Source organism: Canis aureus, chromosome 36 (assembly GCF_053574225.1).
Source record: "Canis aureus isolate CA01 chromosome 36, VMU_Caureus_v.1.0, whole genome shotgun sequence".
In the NCBI taxonomy this organism is placed as follows: Eukaryota; Metazoa; Chordata; class Mammalia; order Carnivora; family Canidae; genus Canis; species Canis aureus.
Genome location: NC_135646.1, coordinates 16188701 through 16201045, shown reverse-complemented (window position 1 = coordinate 16201045; position 12345 = coordinate 16188701). Strand labels below are relative to the sequence as shown.

The following is a 12345-nucleotide window of genomic DNA, read 5'->3' as shown; positions in this document are numbered from 1 at the left end:
GATTATGCTTTACTCATTCTATGTCTCAAGTACAGAGCAGAGGGCAGAAAATATATAATAGGTGCTCAATAAAAGTTTAGTGAATGAAGGAGAAAGTTCTTTCTTAGTCATCAAAACTATAGTATGTTTACTATGGCTTTAATGTTAAATATAATAAACTGTATCATATATAAGTAAAACACACAAATATTTATATAATAAAACAAGTACTTACATATAAATATCTTACTGTTTTTTTATTAAATTAGTAATCCATATTTTTTCTTAAAGCATAGGAAATTTCCATTTTGTTAGGTCAAAAATGATCAAGTCAAATAACAGCGCTTTTAATAGGGTATAACCTAATTTTTAAAAAAATCGATGTCAACCCTTAACTATAAAATTAAGCAGGATACTCCGTTACCACATGTTTTTTCTACTCAAATGAAGTTTATCATTCTAAACCGTCATAGAGAAGGTTTTATGAAAGATTAAGGATGTCATATCTATGAGCACTTTGTTCTAGCTCCAGGGATCCAACTCTATCTCCAAATCATTTTTCATGCCATTAGGGACAGTGCAGACTTAGTGAAAATTCAACCCCAAACATTTATTACACTTGGCTTTCCATGAAGTCCTCCCTTTTAAATAGCAACTCTGCCTTTATCCCAAGCCCTGACGCACCCCAAGTGTTCCTCAAACACTTTTGCAATGATTACATCACATGTGTTTGTGATGATCCCTTCTTGTTGAATAGCGAGGTCTGTCACACGCAGCTATGCAAAACATTTGAAATGGCAAAATTAAACTCAACTGATTCAGTTATTATACTAGATGACTGGTTGACCATAGACAGTTCTTTAATAACTCTATTTTTTTGAGGGGGGGGCATAAAAAGAAATGAGAGCTTCAGAGAGTAACCCTGGAAGCCATTTTAAGCAAGAGTAAAATCTGTTTGCCTGACGCCTGAGGGAACGCTCTGACCTCTCCTCATTGAATTCTTTGTGTGTTAAACTTTATGAAATGAGTTACTTTCTTGGCTTCATTCATCTTACTCGGAAATTTCTAATCATGAGATTGCCTTTTTGACAGTAATACCCACAGGGCCTCCTGTTTCTCATGTTCTAAAATGTCTGCCTAACCCACTGATGGGCCTGAATCCATTTCCTACTCTACTTCCAACTTCAGTTTAAAAAGTACACTCCAGGGATGCCTGGGTGGTTCAGTGGTTGAGAGCCTGCCTTTGGCTCAGGGCGTGACCCTGGAGTCCCAGGATCAAGTCCTGCATCGGGTTCCCTGCATGGAGCCTGCTTCTCCACCTCTCTCTCTATGTCTCTCATGAATAAATAAATAAAAATCTTTAAAGAGGGATCCCTAGGTGGCGCAGCGGTTTGGCGCCTGCCTTTGGCCTAGGGCGCGATCCTGGAGACCCAGGATCGAATCCCACATCGGGCTCCCGGTGCATGAAGCCTGCTTCTCCCTCTGCCTGTGTCTCTGCCTCTCTCTCTCTCTCTCTGTGACTATCATAAATTAAAAAAAAAAAAATCTTTAAAGAAAAAGTAAAAAGTACGCTCCAGGAGCACCTGGGTGCCCCAGTCAGCAGAGTGTGTGACTCTTGATCTCAGGCACTGTGAATCCAAGCCCCATATTGGGTGTAGGGAGGACTTAAAAAAATAAAATCTTAAATAAATAAAAATTAAAGTATAGAGGTCCCGGGGTAGCACAGTCAGTTAAGCACCTGCCTTTGGCTCAGGTCATGAGCCCAGAGACCCAGGATCGAGCCCTATGTTGGGCTCCCCACTGAGCAGGGAGTCTGCTTCTTCCCCTCCCTCTCATGCTCTCTCTCTCTCTCTCTCTCTGTCAAATAAAGAAATAAATAAGGGGCAGCCTGGGTGGCTCAGCGGTTTAGTGCTGCCTTTGGCCCAGGGTGTGATCCTGGAGACCCGGGATTGAGTACCGCATCAGGCTCCCAGCTTGGAGCCTGCTTCTCCCTCTGCCTGTGTCTCTGCCTCTCTCTCTCTCTCTCTCTCTCTCTTTGTGTCCCTCATGAATAAATAAATAAAATCTTTAAAAAGAAAAGAAATAAATAAAATATTTTTTTAATTAAAAAAATAAAAAGTACACACCAAACAAAGTCTGCTTGGGAATTTCCTGGTCCTAGTTGGGTTAGTCTGACTTTGAGACCGTCTGTATTACTGGAATGGTTAAACTCTGAAATACTTCATACAGCTCAGCCACACTGGTAATACAGGTTTTCAGGACTTAAGTGAGAACACCTTCAACGCAGAATTGAGTTAGATGTGGATTCCTAAGGATAGTAGTCAGCAGTACTGCTGAAAAGAGCACTGAAAAACATTAAGTATTATATAAATATATATCCATGGTAACCTGAAAATTTCCCCAGTTGACAGTGGGCGCAAATGGGGTAGTATTTAGTTTTAATTCAGGGTTCATTGGGGTGTCTCCATTGGCAGATGTAACATGTACTGTGTTTGTCCAATACGTACATCACACTTGAGAAGAGTTCACCAAAAAGTATTTCCGGGGCCTCCAGGAGGTGAATTATATGTGTTTGTGTACAAGTTTGGACCCCTGGGCATCACAACTCCCATCGTGCGCTGCCAGGACACCGGGCTATTTGCCCAGTCAAGGCTGGGTAGAGGTTCAGGATGAAGTGGAATGGAGAATTCTCTTTCATGGATATTTTTTTTTTCGTAGAGGAAATCCCAAAACAGCTCTTTGTTTTTCTTGCATGCAAGAAAAACTTGCATGCAGCTCCATGCCCTTTCTCCTCTTGGGGGTCCAAGGTCTGTGCTCCTCCCTCCCAACAAGTTATTCTACAAACTCCTCAGGCTGAGGAGGACTTCTGGTGGGTCAACCCATCAGTTAGTCAGGTCCAAATCTTGTCATCTCACTTTGGCTTATGATGGTACATGGGTACCCACCTCTCCCACTGTCTCACTTCCTCCATGAGTGTTAACTTGCATACTCCTGTTCACATCCTCCCTTCCCTTTCGTAAGCCCCACCTCTGTAGGCACTCCAAACTTCTAAACCTTTTTAGTTTAGTGCACCTGGCTGCCTCAGTCAGCAGAGAGTATGCCTCTTGATCTCAGGGTTGTGAGTTCAAGCCCCATTGAACATACAGATTACTGAAAACATAACAAACAAACCTTTTTAGTTTAATAATTTCATTCTGTCCCCAAGGCAGCACATCTTTAAGCTTTCAGAGGGGAGGGATCTTCCTTTAAAATTCTTGTGTCCTCTTCTACCACTGGAGCCGAGGGTCCTGTCGGTATCTGCTTGACTGAATAGGACATGTACAGGCAGCTTCTCTTAGTGAATGATTAAAAAAATAACTCCTTTCCCCCCAACAAAATGAAAAATAATAGACTTCCAAATAAATAAACAAAATTTCCAAACCTCATCTTTTTCTTAAGATTTTTATTTCTTTAAAGTAATCTCTATAACCAATGTGGGGCTCAAACTTACAACCTTGAAATTAAGATCTTGGCAACATGTTCAGCGTTGAGTCTGCATGTCCCGCTCCCCTCCCCCCCCATCTCCCTCTGTCCTTCCCCTCCCAACTCTTGTGCATGCGCTGTCTCTCTCTTAAATAAATAAATAAACAAACAAATAAAATCTTTTTAAAAATTAAAAAAACAAAGAGTTTCATGCTCTACAAGCTGAGCCAGATAGGTGTCCCCCCGACTTCCATCTTCCCCACGAAGGTGAAACTGAGAATATTTAAACAAAAAGAATATTTAAACCATCCAAAAAGTCCTAACACACCTTATTTATTTGATTTGGTGAATTCTTTTATCACAAACCAAGTCTTTACTTGCACACGTCCTGCAGAGAGCTGCCCTATGCAGTATTTCATATACTCAATTTCCCACGGGCTAGTTGATGATTGTTTTAACAATGAGCAAGGGCCAATGAGGCCAAGATCAGATAGTTGGCGCTCCCCTTGGTTAGTTCCCTTCATGGAAAGAAACTCTTCCACAGGCAAAGTCAGGCCCTATTTAACATCTGGCCTCCACCTTCTAATTAATCATCTGACCAATATATTACTTTGGCTGAAAGGACAACTGCATGATTTCTAACAAAATGTTTGTGCCTGAGTCATGTATACTTTGTTCCAACCAACACTGTTGTCTTTAACAGCGAAGAACATTTTTCATCTTATTGGAGTATCAATGGAATAATGAAAACATACTATAATAATTGAAGAATATGAAAAAATAGTCTGAATGAAAGAGTTGTCTCAACTAGTAATTTTTTAAAATTTTATTTATTTATTCATAAGAGAGAGAGAGGGCAGAGAGAGGGAGAAGCAGGTGCCATGCAGGGAGCCTGATGTGGGACTGGATCCCAGGACCTCAGAATCATGCCCTGAGCCAAAAAGACAGATGCTTAACCGCTGAGCCACCCAGGAGTCCCATCAACTAGTATTTATTAGCTACCTACCATATGTGCTAGGTATCCAGTAAATATGTCACATTGAGCAATGCCTTAACCAGAGGTTTAAGAAGGGAGGAAGGAATACAGGGTGTTTGGGTGGCTCAGTCAGTTAAGTATCTGACTCTTGATCTCAGCTCAGGTCTTGATCTCACTGTTGTGAGTTCAAGCTCCATGTTGGGTGCAGAGCTTACTCTAAAAAAAAAAAAAAAAAGTGGGGGGAGGGAGGTGGATTGTAGTATTGGAAGAAAACCTAGCCTATCTGGTTTATTTTGAAGAAAAGGAAACTGAGGTCCAGAGTTTGTTTTGCCTCAAGCAATGAAACAAGCTAAAAGGAGAGTTGGTATTGGAGCTCTGGAGTGACAGCAAAATAAAAATATTCCCTAGAGGGTAAGGGAGTAGGGTGACACTGTAAGTGGGTGATGAACATTAAAGAGAGCACATGGGGGCAGCCCCAGTGGCGCAGTGGTTTAGCGCCGCCTGCAGCCCGGGGCGTGATCCTGGAGGCCTGGGATCGAGTCCCACGTCGGGAGCCTGCTTCTCCCTCCGCCTGTGTCTCGGCCTCTCTCTCTCTCTGCCTCTATGAATAAGTAAATAGAATCTTAAAATAAATAAATAAATAAATAAAAAGAACACGTGATGTAATGAGCACTGAGTATTATATAAGACTGATGAATCACGGACCTCTACCTCTGAAGCCAATAATACATTAAATGTTAATTAATTGAATTTAAATGAAATTTAAAAAATCAAAATATCAAGTGTGAAGACTTAGTGCAATAATAGATTTGAAGCGTATTTGGACATTGTCTGATTTAAGAGAATGCTGTTAGCAATCTTCTTTTAACGAGTTATGTTTTTTTCTATCAAGTTTTAGGCTATCCGTTTTTATTGTACTCTTGGCTTTCACTACTTTCATTAGAAGTTTTATGAGGCAGAAACCTTTTCCAAAGTTAATGTCACCAAAGAAACCAGGTGAATTAGACCTAAAGAGCCCCCATGAAATCAAAGGATTTAAATTTTGTGGTTTTTATGAAAATTGAAGACTGAAGAAAAAAATAGGAATTTTCAATATGATGAAGTTTTAAATGATGAAAGTAATAGATTATTAGAGAAAGTTTAGGGGAAAAAGAAGATATGTCACATAAAGGGTCTAGCATACACCAGTGTGGCATAAAAATTATTTTGAGCAGAAGGCATTTGAGGCCCCCAAATAATGCAATTGTCATAAAGCCCCTCCTGGAGAGCAATCAGGGAAGACTGACTCTTCACCAGAGGTGAGAAGTCTTCACACCACACCAAACAGACACAGTCGCATCTATTCTTTTAAGAGCCCATTTATCTTCTCAAAAAGTCATTTGTTTTCAGGGCACCTGGGTGGCTCCGTGGTTGAGCATCTACCTTTGGCTCTGGTAGTTGATCCCGGGGTCTTAGGATAGAGGCCTATAATGGGTTCCCTGTGAGGAGCCTGCTTCTCCCTCTGCCTATGTCTCTGCCTCTCTGTGTGTCTCTCATGAACAAATAAATAAAATCTTAAAAAAAAAGTCATTTGTTTTCCCATAAATGTCCTTTCTTCTTTTCCCCTTCTTTTATGAAGATGATATATAAACCTCAAATTCTAACCATCTCTTTGAGTCACATTTTTCTCTGAACTCCCTATAAAGGTTCATAAAAATATGTGACTAAATTTGATGTTTTTGCTTACTAATCTGTCTCTAGTCAGTTTAATTTGCAGACCTTCAGAACTGAACCTAAGAGGATAGAGGGAAGTTTTTCTTTCCCTAACATACCATCAGCTCACCATCAGCACATCATAAACTCACTTTTGGCTTAACACAACTATTTCAGTTTTTTTTTGCATTTTCTTCAGTTTTCTCAACTGCATTTACTTTTTTGCTAATTATAATCATTGTTAATATTATAAGCACTCATCCGTGATGTTACATAATCCTCCAAAATATAATATTCCAATGACTGCAAAATATTTCATTGAGATGCTACATAAGAAGCTCCTTCACTAGCCTCCTACCATTGGATATTTGATTGCTTCTGATTTTTAAAAAATTATAAATAATTTGGGGAAAAAATTGAGCATAAAGCTTTTCTCCTTTTAAAATTACTTCCATGGGGGCATCTCTGACTGCTGTGGCCTTCACAAAGGGAATGTGACTTAAATATCTGTCTCAGACAGATGACAATTAGTGGTAAAGTCACACAGAAAATATGTGACATTCTGTTATAAATTAAATGCCTGAGGTCTCAGGTGAAACCATAAAAAAGGCAGTGAAAAAAACTGACAAAGCATTTAGCATTTAGTGTCTGGAAGATGTGCAAACGTGATGAGCATTCATTCAGTCAGAGGAATGACCTGAACTAGAATTGGAGACCCAGAGGAAGGCCCCCTGGCCCTTTTTTTCTCCCCCTCCCTCCCCCGCAACCCCTCAAAAACAAACCAAAAAATAGTGGCGGATCCATTAAGCAACAAGTTTGTAGAAGCTTGGACGAATGAGTTGGTTTTAAGTGAAAAAGGCCAATTTGAAAGAATAATTGCTGATGAAAGTTATCAACTTTTCATTTGGTTTTCATTAGCTTTCACTTAGAGGGAAGGATCAGCTATTAGACAGAAAGCCATTGGGGCTCACAGCTCTCTGCCTCCCCCAAGAACAATCAAGTTCGCTGAACCTTTTCTGCCAGCGATTTCCCCGCATTTAGCCATTTGTCCTTCATTAGGAGAGCCTAGGTACCAATTATTCTCACAGGCAATTGATTATGAGATTTCAAAAATGCAGCAACAACAAAGAAATGTTTGCTTTGACAAACCACGAGCTATTCATCTTTAAAAGAGAGGGGAAAAAAAAAAAAACCAACCAAACCACATTATAGCTCCATTTAGAACTTTTTCCCTACCTTGTCATCTAAGGAGGGCAAAATCAATTTTCATCTGAGAGCACCATTTCCTCCTACTAGTTTTCCCTAAGTGGCCTTTCCACAAATGATGTTTGATTATTTCTGAGTCACAACTACTTAAAATCCGCATTTATGAGCTGTAATTTCCTAGGTAAAAGCAGAGGGAATTACTGAAAGTTGTTTGGGCCCTCCCCCCACCCCCTTAGCCCAGCAACCTCCTCCTGGTCCCCCCTTTCTGTTTTCATCGGCAGCCCGAGCAAACCGGGTTAGGACCTTCCCGAAGCCCTGGGCCAGGGAACAGAAACGAATCGGCTTGTAGGGCTTTTCCTAAGCGATCAGGAGTCCTTTTTCTTGTTTGCCAGCTGGTGGTTAGTCAAAATACTGTTTTGTAAATAAATCATCTGCAGAAAATCCTCATCAGGTCAGCTGCGAGTGTGACAGTCGGAGGAAAACAAACAAGAAGGCACTTACCAGTTAATTTACTTTGAGGAGAGAAGCTATTCTGATGCCTGGGTGTGACCTCCCGGCTCCAGAAGGGAACGGAGGGTGGTTTGCAGAACGGCTACGTCGTGCACTCGTTCCCAGCCTCCTCATTTGGCTTTTATCTGGCCTTCGAAATGACACTGTAGGAGAGGGATGTTGGGTTTCATTTGAATGTGGTCCTTCCCTTCCTCCACCACCCTCCATAAAAATTCATCACGTATTCCAGGAGAAAAGGAAGCAGTGAACATACTGCCCAAATTAATTCTTTTTGCTCGGCGTGCATGTGTGGGTAACTGAGGTTTGTTGCTTGAATAGGGGATCCCTGCTATTGGCTGCAGTGCCGCAGGCTGAAAAGTGATGAGGGAGGCACCAATCCTTCCTTTGTTTGGGGGGCTTTTGCTTATGAAAAGTCAAGTTAAATTTCTTTCCAACGAGGGAATGAAAAGAACCTTGGAATGTCAAAGGAGAGCTCTTCAGTTGCACGGCCAACTCTGTAGGGCTCGTTAGGAGAGAGGGATTTTACTTAATGGGTTTCCGTGTGCTTCTGAGGGTGAAGAATTGCGATCACACGTTAATTAGGTGTCTGAGTTTTTATTTCTTTGCCTAGGTAGGTTGCGAGAGAACTCTTTAGGATCTGGGGAACTTAAGGGGTTGCTTTTTATTTCATTCTCTTTATCCCTCCTCTCCGTCTGTGGTCTCGGCAGATGTGAGCACATCTGTGTTCTCTGAGGCAGGGCTCAGAATTCAGAAATTCAGAGCATGAGAGACTCAGAGGCTGAAGGTAGGCAAGCCTGGACGTGGTTAGCTTCCCCTGCAGAGCTCACTTGCTTTTTTTTTTTTGTAAGCTCTAAACATCAGCTCTATCATGTGATATTGGACATTGAACATTATTAAGTCATAAAACATCGTTAGGCCAGCTAATTGACCATTGTTAGGGGAACTCCTAGAGAGGCACACGACTTTTCTTTCTTTCTTTCTTTCTTTTTTTAAGATTTTATTAATTTATTAATGAGAGACACAGAGAGAGAGGGAGCCTGACGTGGGACTCGATCCTGGGTCTCCAGGATCAGGGCCTGGGCTGAAGGTGGCGCTAAACCGCTGAGCCACCAGGGCTGCCCCGATTTTTCTATTTGACTGAAAGGTAGCAGAAAACGCCACCCCAAAATACGCCTCTTTGGCATAAGGATTATTTTGAGCTGATTATTTTTAAGACACTGCGGACACTGAAGAAGCTCTGAAAACAGAATACAGGTTACCCTTTTGTAAGGGAAATCTATATTTATGAAAGAAATTTACATTAGAAAGGCGGCCTGTAGCAGGAAGAGCTACTGCCAGAGATGACTTTTCACCTGAGAGATTTATCTGCTGGGCAAGGCAACCTTTGTTTACCAAACATTTCCTCTTCTCACCTTCCTGTGAATTGCCTTCCGGTGAATGGCCTTCCCCTGCTTTGGGCCCCAGACCCCATCCCTTTCCTTAGCTCTGGATGGTATGTAATCCTCAATCTTCTGGGGTTTTTTGAGTCTCATACTCAAGTGGGGCTCCTATCTGTACATAACTAAAATAGGGTTTTTTTTTCCCTCCTCCTGCTAATCTTTTGTTGTTGTTGCTTTTTAGCAGGAAGAAATCCTAGCCAAGAACAGTGAAAGGTAGAGGGAAAATTTTTTTTCCTCCCCTACAAGACCAAGTCTAGAAAATCTAAAGTAGTAATAATTCTTGTGTGGGGGGGTGAGGTGGGGTGGGAGCATATCACATTAACCCTGGGGGTCTGGGGGTCGTGTGTCCAAGTCTTTCCAAAATACAAATATCCCGAGTGCCTGGGTGGCTGAGTGGTTGAGCATCTGCCTTTGGCTCAGGTTGTGACCCCAAGGTCCCAGGATCGAGTCCTGCATCCGGCTTCCCGTGGGGAACCTGCTTCTCTCTCTGCCTGTGTCTCTGCCTCTCTCTGTTCTCTCATGAATAAATAAATAAAAACCTAAACAAAAACACAAATATCCCTCAGCCCCATAAGGACATACACTCTCTCACACTTGCCCCCATCCCTAGATTCCACAGAAAATAACCACAATTAATAATCTTTGCATATTTCTTTTCAGTATGATCTGAGCATATATATGGTAGGAGGAGGAGGAGGTCGTGGCCCGAGCTCTCTGCTGGAGACTCGTATCTAGGCACCAGTTCCCACTCCTTTGTATCAGCAATATTAATATTTGCTCACAGTCATCTGTAACCTCCTATAATCACACCAAAGCACAATTTCATCCACAAAAAGACATTTTTGGGCGAATTTCCGGAAAGTTCTGGTTGCTCCATATAGTTTTGACTCTATTTTTTGGCAGTTGAGCAGGAAGCACTGAGTAGCAAAGGAGAGGGAAAGAAGAAGAAGGGAGAAATGATAGCAAGCATTTACTAGGTACTAAGCAAGAGTAGTTTGGGCAGCCCGGGTGGCTCAGCGGTTAAGCGCCGCCTTCAGCCAGGGTGTGATCCTGAAGACTCAGGATCCAGTCCCACGTCGGGCTCCCTGCATGGAGCCTGCTTTTCCCTCTGCCTGTGTCTCTGCCTCTTTCTCTCTCAGTCTGTGTCTCTCATGAATAAATAAATAAATCTTTAAAAAGAGAGAGAGAGAGAGAAAGACTTAACCATTAGACTATCTGTCTCTCTATGAGAAGAGATGTTTCCAGAATTGAGTGAATGGGAGGAAAAGGCAGATAAAATCCTCCTATCTGCCAGATAAGAGGATTTTAGGATAGTTCCACCACTTTCTTTTTTCTTCTTCTAAGATTTTATTTCTTTCTTTATTTATTTTTAAAGATTTTATTTATTTATTCATGAGAGACAGAGAGAGAGGCAGAGACACAGGCAGAGGGAGAAGCAAGTTCCCTGCAGCAAGCCTGATGTGGGACTTGATCCCCAGACTCAAGGATCATGCCCTGAGCAGAAAGCAGATGCTCAAACAATGAGCCACTAGGCATCCCAGTTCCATCACTTTCTAAATCATTGCAAATTTTCTGAGGTCTTTTGGGGCTAGGACTTCAAGGGTTCCCTTGGGAGAGGCATGTGTGCCTAAGCAGGCCTATAGGGCCAACTGGACCTGGGGAGGAGATGTACAGTGCTTCTTTTTTTTCTTTAAAAGATTTTATTTTTATTTATTCCTGAGAGAGAGGCAGAGACACGGGCAGAGGGAGAAACGGGCAGAGGGAGAAGCAGGCTCTATGCAGGGAGCCTGACATGGGACTTGATCCCGGGTCTCCAGGATCAGGCCCTGGGCTAAAGATGTTGCTAAACCACTGAGCACCCTCCCGCCAACCGCCCCCCCCCCCCCCCCCCCGCTACCCTGTACAGTGCTTCTATCATATTGTTTTGGGTAACGGCATGTTTCTTTCCAAGAGTAGCTTTTCTTCACTGATGGTTGCAATTTCACCATTTGCATTCTCAGAGAATCATTCTTTGGAAGAGATGGCATTTTAAAGGAAAACCTTTGCATTAATCTAGTGAAGCTCTAATAGAATGGATTGGGCAATTTTAAGATGGTCATCACCTCTTCCCCCAACAACCTCACCAGAAAAAAAATTGGGGTCAGCAGCTTGGCCTCCTGTCTGTTGATATGATCAAGATCATTATTCTTTTCCTTTCTTGTTTGTTGTTAAAATAGCTTACTTGCCCCAAACACCCAGATTCTCTGATGATAGAACTTTCAGAAATAGTTTATTGGGAAAATACAGCCAGGTCACATTGATTTTTTTCGTTAATGACCATCTCGAATCTTTTTTATTTAAAAGAAAAAAAAGGAAAGGAAGAATTCAGCCTAGAACCCTGGGAAAGAGGTAATAAACAAGCAGACATTTTCTTATTAAAGAAGCTGATTAAAAAAATAAAAAAAAAAGAAGCTGATTTGTGAACAATGGGAGAACTTCACTTCTTTTCTTTTCTTTTTTTCCCCTCTTGTCATACAGGGAGACGACTCTTTGTGTAAGTGCCCTTCTGAGGCCTGTCTCTTCAGTGGAAGAGATTAAACTCTGGGGCCTTTATTGGGTTGAACAGTGAGGCCGGAACCATGCAAAGCTTTTCCTAGACACTGAACGGAGGCACAGGCGCAGACCGCGGCCCTGGGAGGTCACACGGAGGAGCTGGGCTAACCTGGCCGGACAGGGCAGCTTGCAGGCCACTTGAAGCAGACAATTGTGAAAGGCCATTGAGGACAAAGCCCTTCTCCAAATTCTTGCTTTTAATTCTGTATGGCCCCTGCCGGAACAGAGCCTTGATGATGCTCAGGAAGTCTGTTAGAGGATTTAGCTATACATCTTTTTAATTAAAATACACAAAGCTCTAATTACCCGTGGAAATGTGGCGAAGGGCTTCTATTGTTATCGCTAATTTGAATAAACCTTCTCCTTTAATATGGCAAATGCCACATCAAATGAGATCTCCATAGACAGATTTAGACTGGTTTTCTTAAGTACAAATCTCAGATGTTTGGGGGGGGCCTGGAGAGCTTTTGGAGGGCAGAGCCAACACCT

The 12345-nt window shown here is 42.0% G+C and overlaps 1 protein-coding gene across 5 annotated transcripts in view; it reads right to left on the bottom strand.

Annotated features, from left to right (window-relative positions):
* CMKLR2 (chemerin chemokine-like receptor 2) overlaps positions 1-8040 on the bottom strand; it is a 50308-nt gene extending 42268 nt beyond the window's left edge. For 4 of the 5 annotated variants that reach the window (XM_077885527.1, XM_077885526.1, XM_077885514.1 and 1 more), the window contains exon 1: positions 7817-8040. The gene's annotated coding sequence lies outside the window, so the exon portion shown is untranslated. Of the gene's footprint in view, positions 1-3150; positions 3285-7816 lie in introns of all 5 variants that reach the window. The other variant, XM_077885513.1, reaches the window with a different exon arrangement.
* Between the last annotated feature and the right edge of the window lie 4305 nt (positions 8041-12345).